The following is a 20,014-nucleotide window of genomic DNA, read 5'->3' as shown; positions in this document are numbered from 1 at the left end:
TACTTCTACATGAATGAGACTCTAAACGGACATTATTTTTAGAGTCGCCACCTAACTTATAGGTAAGTTAGGAAAACCAGTTCGAAAGGGTTCATCTAAAATGGTTAAGTTTTAAAAGAAACCAATCTGTACCAAAGTTTGGATAAGGATTCTGGTGATCCTCCGGGAAAAGTATTAGGCAACCCGGTATTAAGGATCCGTAAAATACGGTTGACCTATGAGTTCTAATAGAATGTCTTGTAGATATAAGTTGTTTGTGATAAAAACTGCTTTTGTTTATATTTCCGCAAATCAAGATGTGTCATTTATGCAAAAATACTCACCTAAAAAATACTCACCTTTCAAGAAATGAAAATGATAAAAATTTACCCAAACTTGAGCGTTTTGGGTTTCGGACTAGAACACATAGGTTAAAACCCGAAGGCGTTAACCTAAGTAGAACACTGTAAGCCCACCCGAGTTTAGAAAAGATTTTAATTTAAGTTTTATAAAATTATTTTTGGCATACTATTATTTTCCATATTTTAACCATATTTTATATTTTTAGATTTTTAGCCAATTTTGGTCCAAAATAGTCCAAGTTATTAAGATGGTCAAAACAATCCATAAAGTCTTTAAATCAGTCCATATAGTCCACAGGTTCATATCAGTCCACAATTTTAAAAAATGTTCAAATCAATCCCATAATTTATGACATTGATTATTTTAGTCCAAATTATACTAAATCAATCCGTTTAAAGTCACAAGTTATATTAAAGTTTCCAAAATCGGTTTCGCACAGTTTTAAAATCAAGTTTAGGCAACTTTAAATGTGGGATCATCCTGAGGGTTCCAATTAAATAAATATGCAAATAAGCATTTAAAGGCATAAGTAATAAAGAGATGGGAAATTGGGCCGACCAAGAACAAATAGAGATGTTATGCAACGAGGCAGCCTCGGGTCCAAAACGTAGGCTTCATTTTTTGATCCAAGTTGGTAGACTCAATCTAGATACGCTAGTGGGCCCCAACGGGTTTGGGTGGACAAGGATACAAATAGGTATACATGATAGTACACATTCGTAAATTAAACTAAGTACAATACTAAGACTACAATAATTATTATAAAGCAAAAAATGAATTGCAAATTATTGGGCCTAGCCCGTTAATAATAATCAACGACATCAAATAACCAAAATGGCCTAAATATGAAATAGGCCCAAAATAGTATTAATAATGAGTCAAGTATGGAAACACAAATGACAGGCCCAAATAACAAGCCCAAGCCATCTTCTTCTTAAGATTTTTTCTAAGTGTCAAGAGGTGGTATACATGATATACCACTGGTATACTACAATTTTCTCAAATTTTTCCTAGGTGTCAAAGCTGTGATATGCATGATATACCTACTGAAATAGAGAGCAAAACCCATGAAGGGCATACCCTCTATACACCTAATATACACCATATATTCAGCTGATATTATCACTTAAACGCCTCACTTAAATCACAACAGAAAATTTCAAACTTACCTAATGATCCTAACAATTTCCAGATTCATATTTTTTATCTATCAAGCAGGGCCAACACAAGCTGGCACAGTTTTCTAAGACTAGTTACAAGCACAGAACAAAGGTGCCACAGGGTCATTTAGCAAGCAACAAGAAAGAGAACCTAAATAGTTTCAGACAATGCCAGGCACAACAAATGTTTGAAGTTCAACAATCAACAATGGCATAATCAAGAGGGGCATGGTTGGTTTTAGAATGGCAAATGAGTAGCAACAACAATGGCAGAGTAAGGGAAACAAAACAGTACAGAAACAAGAGTGAAAATGACAAGGCAAAGGCCACAATTATCATACTTAAAATCTTAATTTCTAGTCCTATCCTAGGAGATCAGTAGTTAATAAAGGCAGGGTGATACATTATCTAGTCAAGAGTTCATCTTTAGCCAAGAAGAGACTAAACCAAGTGCCAGAAAACCATTTTTTCTAACCCATCCCCCTTACCAGAAGTCACAGAGGCAAGTTTTTATGGTTCAAAGTCATTTTTATGTCAATTTTAACTTAAAATAATCTAAGTAATAAGTAGATTCAGGGCATAGGTTTACAAATGATTCCCAAGTTCCCAAATCCTAGTTTAGATTCAATCACAAGTCATAAAGGGTCTTAGCTAAGTACAAAGATTATCCCATATAGGCAGTCTCATAGAAAACATTGCCATGGCTTCAGAATGACAGTTTGTACTCAGTTTTATTCTCAGAGTTTAAGCAATAACACATAACAATCAAACAAGAATGGTATTGGAGCCTCAAGTCAGAGTAGTTCAACAAACAAAGAGGTCAGAATCCTCCCAGGGTTCCTTTTAAATCCTAAGTTCTTTTAAGGCTAAGTGTTATGCCAAATGGTTCTAATTACCAAAAACAAGTCTCAAAGCTAAGTTTCACACCTTAAAAGAGATTCATCTAGGTAAAGGGTCAAGCAATTTAATCAAATGGACCAAATGAATCACACAGTTCACACAAAGGACTTCAAGTACTTATTTGTCCAATTTTAGAAGTTAACAGCTAACAGGATAAGTGATTAACACTGTACAGAGGTGAAATTGATGTGTTAGACTGATGCCTGACTCATTTTAAACCTCTAGTTACTTAACAAAGAGTCACAGAGGCAAATTTTGATATAATGATCAATTTTTTATTCTAAATTTAGCCTACCTCAAGATGTTACAACAAATGAATGCAAGTTAGTATCTATAATCCATCACAGTTAACCAACTTAAGTCAAGACAAGCTTTAACTTTCAAAAATTGCAATCTTAAGACTCAATTACTAAATGGGAGGTGTTATTATCAGATTCAGTTCCTACAAAAGTACTGAGAATGTTTCAAATGATGCACCAGTTACAGGTCTAATCTTGTCACATTACACAGAGAGGTGTTTCAGATGAAACTGATCACACTTAATCTAAACAATATGTTAAGAGGTCAAAAGGGTGCATGGTACTATCTTAGGTGTAATATAAGTCAATATTTTCACGTAGTAAGTCACAAACAAAAGGAAGATTCAAATAAAGATCATGGCAGTCCAAGAAAAATCCAGAAATGACATTAAAGAGGGTGCATGATACTACCCTAGGGTCATTGATGATATATTGTTGATTAACATTGTTTAAACAACAGACAGAGACAAGAGGGGAGGTATACAATTCACAAACTTGTTTTAAAACAAAGAGGGGAGACAAGCACTTCTAACAGGGGGCATACATGATCTTAAACTACCCTTAAACTTAGTTTTTAAACTTCTCATATACTTAAACTCCCACATGTTGTTGATTCTCAAAACTGTGATCAAGAGACTTAATTTTTAAAGAATACAGATCATGAAAAAAAAAAAAATCAGAGGACTTTGGACACAATACAAGTAGAAGAACAAGAGCAAATTCACTACAGATTCACAAGTAGCAACTATCAGCCCCAACAAACTAATTTGGACCTATTTTCAAATTTTAAACATAATTTCGACTTCTAAATCTTTTAATCTCCTAACTTAACTTGACAAAGCACATGTTATAGACTAGGTGTCATTTTCAGCCTATTTTGACATCAAACTCTCCAAATTTTCAAACAAAACCAAATGCAGAGCCACACAAAGCCTCAGAACCTCAAATCTGCACTTGCATTGTTTTTTTTTAAGCCTCAATTACACTTAGACAGTTTCAGGACCTCAAAATTTACAAACTATATTCAAGGGATCAACTATGCTCTTTTAAAAATCTTTTGACAGAGGCCAGATATTAAGAAAGACATCCAGACAAAACAAGCAAGTTTGTTGATCAAAAAGCTTCTTATAATCAGGTTAAGGTAGACATTCAAGAAGAAATGGAAGGTGCAAGTTTTAAAAAAAAAAAATCTTATCAAGACTCAATACAGGCTACTTGCTTTTCTAAAACTCATTTAAGATTTTAAACAAGACCTCATATCTCATTTTTTGAAAGAAAGAAAAAAAAAACTCTTATTAATCCAGTTTTAAACCTTAAGATTGGCATACCAATTTAAAGTGAACTGAACTGCTAAGTACATTCTAGAACAATCAATATTTAATCAAATAAAGAAAGAGAATCAACTGTTTTCCCAAAATCAGGATTGAAACAGACTTGGGAAGACATATTTTGAAACTTAGAGACATGTTGACTCAACAAACAAACACCTTCTATCCATAATCTTCAGAATAAATCCCTCAACTATCTAGTGATTTTAAAATAGATAAAACAGGGTCACAATGTATAGAATTGCCACAAGGCAAATAGCAAATTCAACAAGGACTAACTGTATCTTATCAAAATTAACAAAAACGACTAAACTATACTTAACTTATCAATATTAATGAGACAATTCCAAAGTTCTATCATAAATAATTCTTTTCCTCATTCTATCAAACTTAACAAGATCTAGGAACACTTAACATTATCTAAATTATATTCTAAAGTCATGTTACAGTTCAAAATAGCATCAAATCCATATAATGTCTACTAAATGATCAGGACAAGATTAGATTAACACATGATTATCTTCAACTAACACAAGCATCATATAAACTTAAATTCAAAACTGGACTGAAATAAAGGATGGAATGAAGTATTACCTTTTGTTGGGGCAACCTAAAGATCAAAGGGAGATTGAAGCAATGAACCTTCTACTAATCCTCAAATCACCTTTCTTTTATCTTTTCTTCTATATCTCTATATTATGCTTGTATGCTTATATTTTGTAATATATGGACTATATATGCTATATTGTATATCTTAAACCTTTGTTTTTAGGGTAAAAATTCTGGACCCTTTTCTTCTTTTTCACTCACTATTTATAACCTCCATTGCATAGGAATCCCTAGGACGAAAATAAGGACACCTGTCCTCCCATTTCCCCCTAAAAAAATTCCCAAATTGTACCTCATCCTGATTTCAAAATCAAAACAGATAGGACAAAACAAAAAACTAACAAACTTGTACTCTAAAATCAGATAAATACAAGGAATAGTACACTTGCCAGGACAAACCACCTCATGGTACAATTCCAACAGTGCAATTGTACCAATGGGATAAAATCCCCAAATTCGTACCCAACCGATGGAAATTCGTGGAAACTACCCTAGGTCTTCCACACAAATGCGTGGCTAAGGACTCGAGGTCCCGCCCATGACAACCATCACGCATGGATAAACCCGAGCAACATCCACAGGAACACAGCTCAAAACGATTTAAATAACTAAAATTAAAACTGGTAATCATAAGAACACATGAAAGGACATAAAATCCCTCTTAATTTGGGTCAAAATGACCAAAAACTCGCCGTGAAACACCATTAGAGGCGGCCAAAAACCTAATGCCATATCGCCTCCTTGAGAGGTGAGGGAGGTCGGGTGGAGGAAAATAAAACCGAGGGGGTGGAAGTTTGAAGTTTGTTTTAACAAACTTCCACTCCCCCTTTAAAAAAAAAAAATAAAAAAATCCCCTCCATTTTAAAACAAACTTCCACCCCCACTTTAAAAAAAAAAAAAAAAAAAAATCCCCTCCATTTTGTAAAAATGCAAAAGAAGCCCCTCCCTATTTAATTTAAACAAAAGCCATATATTATAAATGCATATATTGCCAAATATAATAATTATTTAGGCTAAATAAAAATTAAAACTCGTAAATTTAAAATACAAGTTACAAAATGAGCCCAATATTGACATAGTTTTGAGTAATATTTAAAATGTGAAAAAATGCGGTAAAAAATGAGTGTAATTTATACGTCGTTTTAATTAATAATTTTCTCAAATTAGACGGAGCAGGATAAAAGTAAATAACTTGTATTTCTTATAATTGTCCATTTTTTTTTAGGAAATAATAATTAAACATCATTTTTGTAATTTTCTCTGAATTTTTGAAATTTTAAAATTGAAGGGAAGTATCCTTACTCCGTTTTTGATTCGGGAAATTTGAAAAATTAAAACATGAGTCTTATGAGGTGAAAATTAAATTTCAACAAAAAGTCCATCTCTGCGCGATCACAACCCTAACTCCTGCGAAGGTCTGCAACTACACAAAAAAAAATAAAAAAAAAATTGGTGCAGTCAAGAGAGGTTTTAACACCCTGAAACTCACTCGAACTCCTCAAACAAGTTCCAAATGAATATAATGACAAACCTAAAATCAAGCAATAAATCAAGAAATCAAGAGTCGGGCTGGTAGTTACATTATGATGACGATGAGTCGATGACCATTATGATTGCATCTTCTCGAGAATTTTACTCATAGGCCAATGTTATACCAGTGTTTTAAAAGGCAGTTTCAGGACTCGCCTCGGGGCTCGCCCAGGGGCGGGGCACTGGCAAAACGCCTTGAGGCTCACGTGCGGGGCTTAGTTCCTGTGAGGCTTACGCCCTAAGTGCCCGACTGTACGCCCTAAACACGCCTAACGCCCAACGCTCGGGGCTCGCTAACCGTTCTTACACAAATTATATGTTAAATTCTTTAATTAAAATCGTGGATCCTCATAATTCTTTAACAAATGAATGATACTTAATAGTTTTTCATCTATAGAAATAAGAAGATTGGGTGTAACTCAAATAACAAATCGTAATATTGCATATTTACTATTTGAGAACATAGTGAGGGTGAATATCATTTAATATTTCTTTTAAAAATACATAGTCAAATTGTACATTTTCACTTATCATTCGTCTTTTGTCCTATGTATCAAAATTGTCATATTTTATTATTTCTCTATTTGAAAGTAATTTTATTTTATTCATGAAGGATTAAGTTTTAATTATAATACTGATAAAGCTTTATTGATTGTTTGCTTATAGGGAGATAAAATGAATAGTTTGATAGTAATATTGTTTTAAGAAATTGTGATTTTTTATTGTTTGAAAGTTAAACTGTTAGAGTTAATTTGCATTTCATAATAACTTTTATTTCATTGTATTGTTTATACTCGTAAAATTATGTTATTTATAAATACAAATTGTAAGTGGTGTATAATCGATTGCTTTAATTAGTATTTTGTGATCAGGATCAAACACATCTATATATATATAATATATATCATTTTTTCATTTATTTACATTTTTTTTAATGTAATTTTACCTATTTAAAAATATTTATTGTAATTATATTATTTTATGAAATATTAAAAATTAAATACCCATGGGGCTTACGCTCCATGCCTCGGGGCTTACGCCTCATTGAGACATATGTAAAACGCCCCGTCTTACGCCCCCGCCTTTTAAAACACTGTGTTATACTTAACTTTTAGGTAATTACTTTTTTGATCGCTAGTAATGTACAACTTATGGTTTATGTATGTTAAAACCTTTTTTCTTGTGGTACTAAAGTTCGAAAGTTCGCCCAAAATTGTTGTTTAGGGGTTTATTATTCCAATTCAAAACGTGGAGAGAATATATTTTCGCAACTGTTAATACTAAAGAGATTAGGTGAAATTTACTCTAAACACGTGAACCTAAGTTTAGTTTTCTGAGAGACACCATCTTTTATGTGGTAACATTAAAATAATTTAGAATATTATTTAATTTTTTAGTGCTTGATTTTTCTTCTTTGAAAAAGGAAAAGTATTGGAAAAATACAGTATAATTCTTATGTATATTATGACTTCGTCCCTTAAGCCAAGTTTGGAACATTCTTGAAATTTAAGTAGTTCACATTCTTGCACCAATCTACAATTTTTCTCTTATGGAAGGAAAATAAGTTACCGACCAGATTATTTATTATAGGGCATTTTACATAAATAGCAAACATTTGGGGGTTAAACAAGCTGCATAGCTAATGTTTCAATATTTACGTTCTGTAGCAAATCAGCCTAGCTCCCACATGTGTATTCAATTTTTTTTTTTAGTTGTATTCATGAATACAACAATTTTTTTCCAACTGTATTCATAAAATAACTATCTGTATTCATAAATTGGCTTGTTGTATTCATGAATACAACGAGTAAAAATTGAATACATATACACCAATAATTGTTGTATTCGTTTTTTTCCGCTGTATACAATTTTTTTCTGCTGTATTCATAAAACTCAGCTGTATTAATTTGTAGCTACTTTTTCACTGTATTCATGAAATAACTATCTATATTCATAAACGAGCTCGCTATATTGATGAATACAACGAGTAAAAACTGAATACATAAAAACATAGATACACAAAAAATTAATAAATACACTATAAAAATCTGAATACAATCTAAACATTTAACAAAAAAAAGCTCAAAAAAGTGAATACAACCACCGTATTCGTGTATACAACAACACCAACCACTAGCTCCGGCCAGATCTGCCGACGATTTCCGGCTAGATCGACCGGAAATTTCACAATAACAACAACAACAGCCAACAACAGGGAGAGATAAAACCACAACCAACAGTAACAACAGCCAGCCATCACCGGAGCTTACTTCTCCGGCGAACCACAACAACAACAACACCAACCAGATCTGGAGCTATCAAAATTGCCACTTTCAAGTCCAGGATTTTCCGCTCTTCCATTTTGAGCACCGAATTCCTCGGCCAAAAATGTTGTGCCGACTTCATAACTGGTGCATAATGCGGGGAGGTTTAGTCTGCTGGATGACTTTAGCTGCAATGAATACTGATATGCTGATGGAGTCGAGCAACGAGATGGAATTGAAGGACCAGCCAAAGAGAAAATGTTGGGGACTGAGAGAAACGCCATGGATGAAATGACCAATCGAGGGGATACAATTTTTTGAGGGGGGCGGGTGGAGTAGCTAATGGCGTAGGAAAAATATCAGACACAAAAGTGGAAAACAATTGGGGGTTAAACAACCAGATCAACCAGATCTGGAGGATGCACAGGCCGTGGTCACGACGGAACTACGGCGGCGACGGGAGGCATGACGTCGTTGCTAACAACCAGATCTGATCTTGAATTTGAGGCTTTTTGCTTCAGATCTGGTGGATTCAGTGAAAGCAGCCAACGTTTTCGCTGGAGAATAGCAACGGCATTTTCATCGGAGCAGTGGGGAGGAGAGGGACGACATTTTTGCCGGAGCAGTGGAAAAAAGGGCACGACATTTTGGCCGGAGCTCCGGCGGCGGCGGTGGCCAGCGGCGGAGCAGTGGGGAGAAGAGGGGGGAGAGAAATGGGATGGATGGGTTGGAAGTGAATAGTGGGATGAGTATTCTATTTTGTGTGTGTATACATATATATATATATATATATATATATATATATATAGTTACTCAATGGTATTAATACACAAATGTTTGCTATGAGAAGTAATTAAGTTAAACTATAGCTACTAAATGTCAATACCCACTATATGTTTGTTATATCACGTAGTTATCCCTTTATTATATATCCTATTTGGGCCAAATTATATATTACAAAACTTATTACAACAATGCCATTCTCTATTAAATTCGTTGAAAGATTCTAAATTTATGAAGAAATAAGATTGCTATACAGATCTGACTTATAGAAGGACTATAATTAAATAAGATAAGATGCAAGTATGATAATTTGAAAAAAGATCATCATTCTTTTGTAGGTGATAGAATGAGCTCAACTATTCTTATTTATAATGAAATTTGATATAATAATGGCCGGTCACTAGAAAAAAATTAGAAGAATTTGAATAAATTTAATAATTTATCACATAATTTGAATGTGGGAAAAGCATTTCAATTTGCTAATTTTTTATTATACTGCATTATGTTTTACAAATTTAATTATCCTTCTAACTATTCATGCTTTGCCTATCGAAATGTTCAACGTGCAAATTAATTTATCACATAATTTGAATGTGGGAAAAGCATTTCAATTTGCTAATTTTTTACTATACTGCATTATGTTTTACAAACTTAATTATCCTCCTAACTATTCATGCTTTGCCTATCGAAATGTTCAACGTGCAAATTGAAATACTCCTAAAATACTCACATAAATAACCAAATTACAAATATTGAAATGATAGTTTGTCATGGTTGAAAACTAAAACCATACGAGGGATTGAATGACCCTTATCTATGAGGGGGTGATACTATGTGAATTCTTTTCATTTGACTAAAACTTGATGGATTGAGTTTTCCAATATTTATACTGGTAAAAATGTTTGAATACCAGACATATTAGACGAGGTATGTATAAACTAAACTAGACAACATAGTTGTCAACATATAAAAAATAATTTTATACCCGTAATATTGAGAAAAAAAATTGTGACAAAAGAAACATAAATCTCCAGATAGAAGAAAAATAAATGTCAATGAGTTTCTAACTTGTTTTTTTCAGAGTTGTCTCTCCTAACAGTATAATTTATTTATCACGTGTGGGGTCCATAAGTGCAGTAAGTGACACCTATAAATGCTTCACGAAATTCATAGTGTTGTTGTGCTTAATTCAGTGTCGACCTCTTCGTGTTGAATAAGTCATTAATTTCTTTTGTCTTTCCTAAGAATGTCGGGTTCACGCCCTAACCAGGTCCGGGAGATAGTACTTGTACTACCAGTGCAACAAGCAAGAGTGCCGAGAAATGAGAGACCTACCTCTCGAGCACCATCACATCGTTCTTGCTCCATTAGAGATGACAATGGTGGCCGACGCGTGCGTGCAAACCATGAGGCACAAATTCTTCTGTCAATAAGAAGGAACAGTATCCAGGTTTCAAATTCAACAGTTACAAATTTGAATGAAATTTCTTCTGGATTCACAAGACTTTTTATAGATCAATTGGATGTTCCTATTCAGCAAATAGTTTAGGATGATAACGAAAACCCTTGGAGGTTGGAGTTTTTTTTTTTCTTTTCTTGTTTTTCCCATCTTTTTCCTACATTAGACCAAGTGATAGCTATTAATGGTTTTTTAGACAGTCTTAATTTTTCTTCTTCATTTAAGTTTTACTTTATTTTTAGAGTGTTATTAATCTTGACAATAAAAAATCCAGATTTTCATTTAATCTTTCTTATAATAATATAATTTTTTTTAATCATCACAAACTTATATGAATATAATGCATGAATAAACTAAAAATTAGTACAAACAATATTGGTATCATCATTCAATACTTTCACATGTTGCATATGTTTTCCTTAAAATAATTAAATTGCATTTCATTTGGCGTAAGCCATCAGAGCGTCAAAATTCCCGACATGGATAAATCTAGAAAGATTTTGTAAATTTGGTTGAATAAATTACTTTTCACTCGAATTATTTATATATGTACAAAAAGAATTAAAGTGTGTTTATAAAGCTCCCACAAATTCTTAATATGTGACTTTTATAATGAAATTTAAAGATGAATATAACAGACTCAATAAATCAAAATATCAAATTAAATATTTAAAGGATCATGAAGTAAGTGCATTGAATTATGTAAATTTGAATTAACTAGAGAGAAACAATTCCAAGCAACATGATTATTATCCTCTTATTATATTTCTTGTTTCATTTATCCGAGGTAAATTTGACCAATATTTAGATATTATGGATAACTAAATCATTTTCTACATTCTTCTGAAAACTGTTCTAGATTCTCATCAGTTTTAAAAATTATTCACAGATTTGAGTTATTCATATATAATAAATATAATGTAGCATTTAAAATTTGAAAAATATTTTTTAATTAAGGGCATGGAATGTTTTGGTCCAAATCATAAGATTTGACCGTTGAGAAGTAAAAAAGAACAATCAAAATTTCAAATCATGTGTTCAAAATCACACATTGGATTACCTGTACATTCACTTAATATGCCAAAAATACTAATTATAATATTAATTATCATATAACATCAAGACCATTTTGGTGCATAAACTGTCCACGTCCATTTTAAATAATTCAACATTTTAAAAGATAAAGTTGCGTGACTCACATCAACTGAGAACCTTTAAACATATCGAGATAATTATGGGATACCAAAGTACATGAGACTAACATCTTTTCATCTGATTTTTTCCCTCGTATATGTCACGCCCACAAACTAGGCTAAGATTGACACCCAACCCTTACTATTCGTTGAGAAAACTCTTTTCTAGCTAATTGAAAGTCGCTCCTGCACTCAACCTTTAATGAAGAGAAATAACAAATTGAATAATAAACTCAATGAAATATCGTCTGAAACATAATTCATTGACAGTCATGGGCCTCTACAAATCTAAAATCTTATACATAGTCAACGGGGCATTTTCGAGAAATAATAATAATATATCCGAAAATAATCAGTGCCCGAAAAAGAATAACTATTGATGGAATGAAATTAACGGAGCCTATCAGCTGAGCCTAAGAGATATTCCTCTAGCCAAGGGTTTCGTTACATGTGTTGACACCCAATTTTGGCCCTTCTTTTTTCTTTAATTAATTTCACTATACTTCTCAATTCTGGAAATTTTCCAAAATGAGTTTTGAACGTTTTCCACTAACTACTACACTAATTTTTGATATATTATTCTTTAAAATTAAGATCATTTCTTAAAAAATTTCTAAACATCATATTTTATAATTAAAATCACTCGAAAACAGGTTTGATATTCCCATTTCAATATTGGTGTTGGCGTTTTTCTTTTAATCCTACTTATTACCGTATTAATCATCTTTTACTCTATTTTAAAATTAAATGCATATATTAAATTACTTATATTGTAATTTATATATGTACACATTATTTTTTTTAAAAATTAATTAGGACAAAGAAGCATATTATAAGTAATAGATTGAAGGGAAAAGGGGATTAGAAATTAATTCATTTACTAACAATTTGGGCCAATTCTTATTCTTTCAAAACAAAAGACTTTGGCCCAAATAAAAACCAACCCATTCCCTTGACCCAGCCCAATTGCCTAAACTAAATCGGGCAATTTGCAGAATTGCCCTTTTTTTGGGGTGGTATTTAAATTTTGCCCCTCATATTTGTGGTCTTTAAATTTTGCCCTTCGGCTAAAACCCATAGGTTCCGGGTTTGAACCCCCGCTCAGTCAAAATTTTTTTTAAAAAATTCAAAGCAGAGTTTAAATTTCACTATGCTCCCTCCGGCAGACTTTTAGTCATGTTTTACTAAAAGTCTGCCGGAAGGGGCAGACTTTGCCTTGAAGCATATATATGTATTTTTTTTTAACTTTGCAAGGTAAACTTTTAGTAATGCCTTAACTAAAAGTGTGCCCCATAAAACATAACTAATAGTATGTCTCATAAGGCGTAAGTTTTCCTTAAGGTATAACTAAAAGTTTGTCTTATAAGGCAAAGTTTAAATTTTGCTATGCCCCATTCGGCAGACTTTTAGTTGTGTTTAACTAGAAGTCTGCCCCCTCCGGCAGACTTTGCCTTGAAGCATATATATATATATTTTTACTTTTCAAGGTAAACTTTTAGTTATGCCTTAACTAAAAAGTGTGCCCCAAAGACATAACTAAAAGTATGCCCATAAGGCGAAACTTTTCCTTAAGGCATAACTTAAACTTTGCCTTATAAGGCAAAGTCTATGCCTTAAGAAAAGTTCTTGCCTTATGGGGCATAATTTTGTTATGCCTTAACTAAAATTCTGCCCCATAAGGCATAACTAAAGTATGTCTTAGGAAAAATTCTGCCTTATGGGGCAGACTTTTAGTTATGCCGGATCCGGCATAACTTTAGCTTTTCCTTAAAGATTGTATGCTGGATCCAGCATACACTCCCCCAGTCCTGCCTTGCGAAATTATTTTTTTATTTTATGCCTGAGCGGGGGTTCGAACCCAGCCTTTCCAAGCAAAGGGCAAAACTTAAAGACCACAAATATGAGGGGCAAAGTTTAAAGACCACAAATTTGAAGGGCAAAATTTAAAGACCACCCCAAAAGAAGGGCAATCCGCGCAAAACAATGAACTAAATCACCCCAATCCCCTAGCTTTTCCATTCCAACGTAACATACAAAACCAATTGACCCCTTTCTCCTCTAACCAGATCAAAAGAGTTTTTCCACCCCTCAGTATTTTGCTATAAAAACAGCCTTCCTGGGCTGTTTTGGAACAGGCTTTCGTTGAGAGAAAATCCTTTTTTTTTTTGTACTCTTTAAGTTATTGGCTAAGCAAAGCCAATACTGAATTTGTGCACGTTAAAATATGTGCTTGTTTGGCGTTTTTAATGAAAACTACTAGTCTAAAATGTGTTCAACAAGTACAGATTCACTACAGAGGTTTATGCATATATATAAAGATGTGTACTTTCATTTTGTTTAGTGGTTTATACTTTAGCATGATTTGGAATATGATTTGTTTCCTATAAAAAAAGAATGCTTTTGGTTTGTCTAAATGTTAGTATGATTTATCCTCCTACTGATTTTTGTCTTAAAAAAGTATTATCTATTTTGTTGTGTTACTGAAAAAGGATTAAAAGATCATGGCTAAAGGATGTTAAGTTATGTTAGAATGTGTAATTATTGTGACAAAGGCATATTTGACCATGGTTCGTAGTGTAGGATATTATGATCTTATATGTAGGATTTTTGTATGCTACTATCACGTAAAGGTTACACTATAAAGGTAATATGAATTGGGAATAAGCTCTTTTTTAGCAGCTTTATTTGAAGAGTGAGACCGTTTGCATTTAGAGATCATGTCTATAGGGACTACATACTTCACCTAAATTTGTTTCATGAATATGCTACTAGTAAAGAGGAATGTTGGATTGTTCGGGAAAGCTATCTGCTTTCATCTTGTCTGGCATCTTAGATGTATACATGGGCAAATTTATGCATAAATTTTGGATCACGTGGACACATGATCACTCTACTAAACTCGATATATTATGTGTACAATTCGTAAAATATATCTAATATTAACTAAAGGAACACACAGCCAAAATAGGTTGAGTGGAGCACTGGGTAGAGGCTATGTTTACATCCTCAAGGTCACGGGTTCAATCCCCAGCTCTTGCACGTTTGTGCTATTATTTTCTAAAGCTGCCTTTTGACCTTCTTAGATTGTTGCTATGTTTTGATTGAGAAAATAGTGCATTTAATGTCGTTTATTTTCATTTTACAGATTTATGTGATTTAGAAGTGATCGGAAGAAACCAAGTGAAAATAAAGTCAAAAAGAGGCCAAATTGGACAAAAACTGCACAGTTTTGCAAAACTGTCAACTTTTGACAGTGTTGACAGTTTTGCAAAAACGGGACAGATTTGCAAATCTGAAAACTTGGGGCTTATTTTGTTATTTTTAGACTTGGAAAAAGTTGGGAACTACAAAAGGAAGACAAGGGAGCAATTATAATCATCTTTGGCCACATTTCAAGCTTGGAGCTAGGGTTCATCATCAACCACACCATTGGAGGAGAAGATTGGAGCCCTTGAATGATAAAACTCTTAACCCTTTTTTCAATTCCTTGTTATGTATTGAATATTTAAGTGTGTTGTATTTTATTCTCTCACTTGCATCTTGTTTATGAGAATATCCATTATAATTAAATCTCTTGTTTTGCTTATGTATTGAACAATTTTTATTTCTAATGAAGTGGGTTAATGTTTTTCTATCAACTCTTCATGCTTAAATATCTCTTAATGGTTGCAAACATTATTTGTGCCTAAGTACTTTCACTTTGCTTGAGAAAGAAAGTGAAAGTTAGGAAAAGAGTTAGATAGCAAGGATTTGGGTCATTAAATCCATCTAATAACTTGAGCTAGAGATAGGATAGTTAACTTGAAGTTGAATTGATTGTGTTTAACATCACACTCTAAGGCTTGAGAAAGCTTAGAGTGAAATTCATTGATTTGGTTGAGAGACTTTCAATGAGATTTAGAAACCATTATCTATTAACATAACCTCGTTCTTAGTTGTAAAATTGTAAAATACGTTCGATCGTTACTTGAGACTAATCTCCTATTATCCATGTTTGTGGCCATTGATCATTTTACTTGCTTTCTAGGTTAGTTTACATTTCCGCATTAGTTATAATTTTCTCAAAAAAACAAAATATTATCTATCGTTTGGCTTAGCTTAGTAAGTGAAAGTTCCTTACTTTCTTAATCGCCTAGTGTTGACACCCAATTTTGTCCCGCCTCTCCTCCGAAATACCTATTTATACTTCTGGTATTTTGAGAAATTAAAAAATATGCATTTAAATTTTACTATAATTATTTGTCTTTTATTAACACCCACGTTTTTATTCTACTGCAGTTATTATTATCATTATTATTATTATTATTATTATTATTATTATTCTTAAATTATCATTTATTACTAATTATCATTAATTATTATTATTCTTGTTATTTCCATTATTACTATTATTATTATTATTATTATTATTATTGTTGTTACCATTATTATTAATTACTAATCATTATTATCAGCGTTATTTTTGTTATTAATTATTAATCATCATTATCATAGTTATTTTTGTTATTAATTATTATCATTGTTTTATCAATAATTGTTATTTATTATTATTATTATCATCATTATTATTTCTTATTATTATTATCATTATTGTCACCACTATTACTGTTATTATTATTAATTTATTATCATTTTTTGTTATTATCAATAATTGTCATTTTTTTATTATTAATTACTACCATACTTATTATTATTATTAATTATTATCATTATTCTTATTGTTATTTGTTATTAATTATCAATATTTGTTATGTACTATTATTATTATATCTATTATTATTTTTTTCACCATTATTATCAGCATTATCATTATTGTTATCATTATTAGCAGTATTACTACCGCTATTTATTTGCTACTATTATTTAGTATTATTGAAACTTGCATTTCTCGACGTTTCTACCAACTTCCGCACACACATCGCATTTATTTCGCATATTTAAATGATAGCGTTTGTCATTAAATATTATAGCACGGTCATTTGCGACATCATATAATTTTTACCCGGATCTTTTTTTTATAATTACATATTTCCGTATTAGGTGATATTCTGGCACCCTTAGTACATCGTCAATCAAAATGTGTCTCTTATTCAAATTTAGAAGCCAAACTATTTCTTGCACTCAGTCCGTATTTTGACTTACCGGACCACAAATCAAAGTCCGATTAATTCCTAATATTTTTTGGACTAGACCATATGTTTTATCTCAATTTTTTTTAGATCAGTCCATGTTTAATTTAATAGTCCGTTCTTTTAATACCCAGTCTAAAATTTGACCCGGTCCACAAATGGACCGGGTCCAATTCATTCTTCAGCCAAATAAGGGAAACCCTAAAGGGTTTCCCCTTCATTTCGTCATTCCCACCGCCGCACCCCCTTTTCCCGCTCCCTCTTTTCCCCTTCATCTCCCCTCTTCCGCCGTGCACACCCCTCCCCCTTTTCCTCCTTCTTCTCCGCTTCCTCCACTTGTCCCTGTTCCCCGCTTGTCCCCCACTCTTCTCTCTCTCCCGCTCCTCCCTCTTTCTTCAACGCCAAAAGAGCAAAAACCCTATAAATAGTGGTTAGTTGAATTGCAAAAGGGAGGTTTTTTTTTGGAGTCACGAAATTCCCCAAGAATTAGAGCTGGAATAGAATGCCCCCTTGAAAATCAAGTTCCGAAACGAGTTTTCTTTTGTTTTCTTCGAAATCCCAAAAAAATCTCTAAAATACAAGTCCTTTTAGCCGCGTAGAATTCCTTAAAATCAGTTTCTTTAGCAGCCGAAATCTTGTTCTAATATTGGGTCAAAATACTAGATCCAATTTGCACTTGCTTGTCTTGTCGTCGCTGTGAATTCGAGCACCGCGAGCTCGGATTTGATAATATTCGAGTGTGAATCGGAGACCCCGCGCCTCACTTCGCTGCACCCGAAGCAGGTAATTCCCCTTTTCATCTATTTTTTTTGCATTTTTCTCGTTTCTTTAGTTGCTATGTGTTAGCTTAAATTTGCCATTTTTTTTGTGATTAAGGATGTTCATGTGATGAGTTAATTAGCTAAATAATGTTTTTTTTCGGTGTTAGTTCATTTTACTGTTTCTGTGTGATTTGTGTACGTAGTCTAAACATATGTATATGTGTTAGAATAGTTGGTCCGTGTTGAGTCGTATTTGTGTTCAATCTTGATTTTAGATTGAAAAGGAGTAAATATTATATGAATCAATTTAACTAGTAACTTAATTAGTGATTATGTGAACTAATTTTATAGTGGTGATTAGTTTGTTGTTGCATTCATTGGACAGTATACTATGTTTAGTCTGCTCGTATAAACATGCTTTAGAAGTCATTTGGTCTAGGCTGTTTATGCTGGGTGTGCACTATATATATTGGTCGTGTTCTAGTTAATCATGATTTACAGGTTGTTTTTGTTAGAATTGATTAAGTAGGCGGATTTAGATGTTGTTTGATCAAGCGAGCTAGTAAGGATTTCAATATGTTGTATTAAATGTTCAGGATGTCTGGCATAATACCATGGCTTCTTAAAGTTGATTATGTCATAGTTGCTGTGCTGATTGTTATTTCCCTTAGATAAGAGCTGATGGTATATTGTGCACCAAAGAGTCTGTTCATTTGTACCTAATTAATCTGTTACTTTTCTTAGAACAATAATAGCTTTGTCATAATCGGATGCTAATCTTTATCTCTTTTCCCCTTTCTCTTACATGTACACATCGGAGCAAACGGAGTCTTAATTCGGGACTTTATCAAAATAAAGTCTCAAGATGAGACTCGGCACACCCATCCATAGAGTCATCTCGTGTCGCAATTCTTAAATCACCTCAGGCAGGCGAAACTCGTCAGAGATCTCCTGCAACATTTTATTCTCTTTTTCTTATCATTCATTTCCTCTCATCCATCTTTATGATTGCTAATTTTGTCTGTGTTTTGGATTGTGTGCGGTTTAAAATTAGGTGGAGAACCTACGATTCATGTAGGATTAGAAAGGGGTAGATTCTATCATTTAGGATTACCGCTCTGAACATTAAGTACTTAGTTTCACCATATAGAGTGCATCATTCACATAATAGTATTTTAAATTTTGTTAATTATAAGTTATCCTTTTTCTTTTTTTTTATTTTTTCAAGGCTATTTTCTTAAATTTTAAATCTTAATTAATTAACCTAAGTTTGGCCGGATAACCGTATTTAATGGATTCTAAAGGATGCCTAACCCCTTCCCTTTAGAATGATATAGAACCCTTACCCAGAATCACATTGGTTAAGCAGACCATTAACGGAGGTTTAGTTTTAACTTTACCTTAGTTAATGATTAGGTGTCCTGATTCACCGTAAAAATCAATTAGGTGGCGACTCTTTAAACGAAACAATATAGGAATCTCCAATATGTTGTACTTCGTTTCAACCCGGTTGAAATGGGGTATAACAGCTTGGCGACTCTGCTGGGGACTAATTAGGTTCTTGACCATAACAACTTAGGTTAATAATTGATTTGTTGGATGTTTGGTTTTTTATTTTATTTTTTGCCTTTATTGTTGCCTTATTTGTTTCTCTTATGTTTTAAGTAATTGTTTTATTATGTGAAATTTTCTATGTAATAATATGTTACTGCTTTCTTTAATTGGCATTCCGTTCATATTTCTTCCACTCCTGGAAAACTCACACATATTCACACACTTAAAGCGGCTTCGCGGTTCGCGCCCGTGCACTACTAAATTACCCTTCTAGTTGGATCGATCTTGTGGATTTAGTCGATCGGCGGTGCAGTCGACGGCCACAGACTTTCCACTCCCAAGTTGTCCGCTTGGGGGAGCCTTGTGTCTAGTAAGCCAAATCTTAGAAAACTTAAGATAGAGCTATGCCACCAATTCTATTTAAGTCATGCATGCATAAGCCTTAGGTGGGTCGGTCCTTGGTATCGACTCCACAATTAGAAAATCTACCAAATTGTCGACGGGTTTCATAACCCAACGACCAACAAGCATATTATGTGTAACGTGATAATGAGAGAAGGATCCAAGTCTAACCACGACATGCCAAGTTTGGGGAATCATTTCTTTTTGTAGGATAGTTCTACCATAATGTTGCATTATGTGTTCTTTATGTGCTTTGTTTAAAATATTTTTAATTAGATTAGGTTTATATGTCTGAAACAAT

Source organism: Lycium barbarum, chromosome 10, assembly GCF_019175385.1.
Source record: "Lycium barbarum isolate Lr01 chromosome 10, ASM1917538v2, whole genome shotgun sequence".
Classification (NCBI taxonomy): Eukaryota; Viridiplantae; Streptophyta; class Magnoliopsida; order Solanales; family Solanaceae; genus Lycium; species Lycium barbarum.
Note: the sequence above shows the minus strand (reverse complement) of the source record.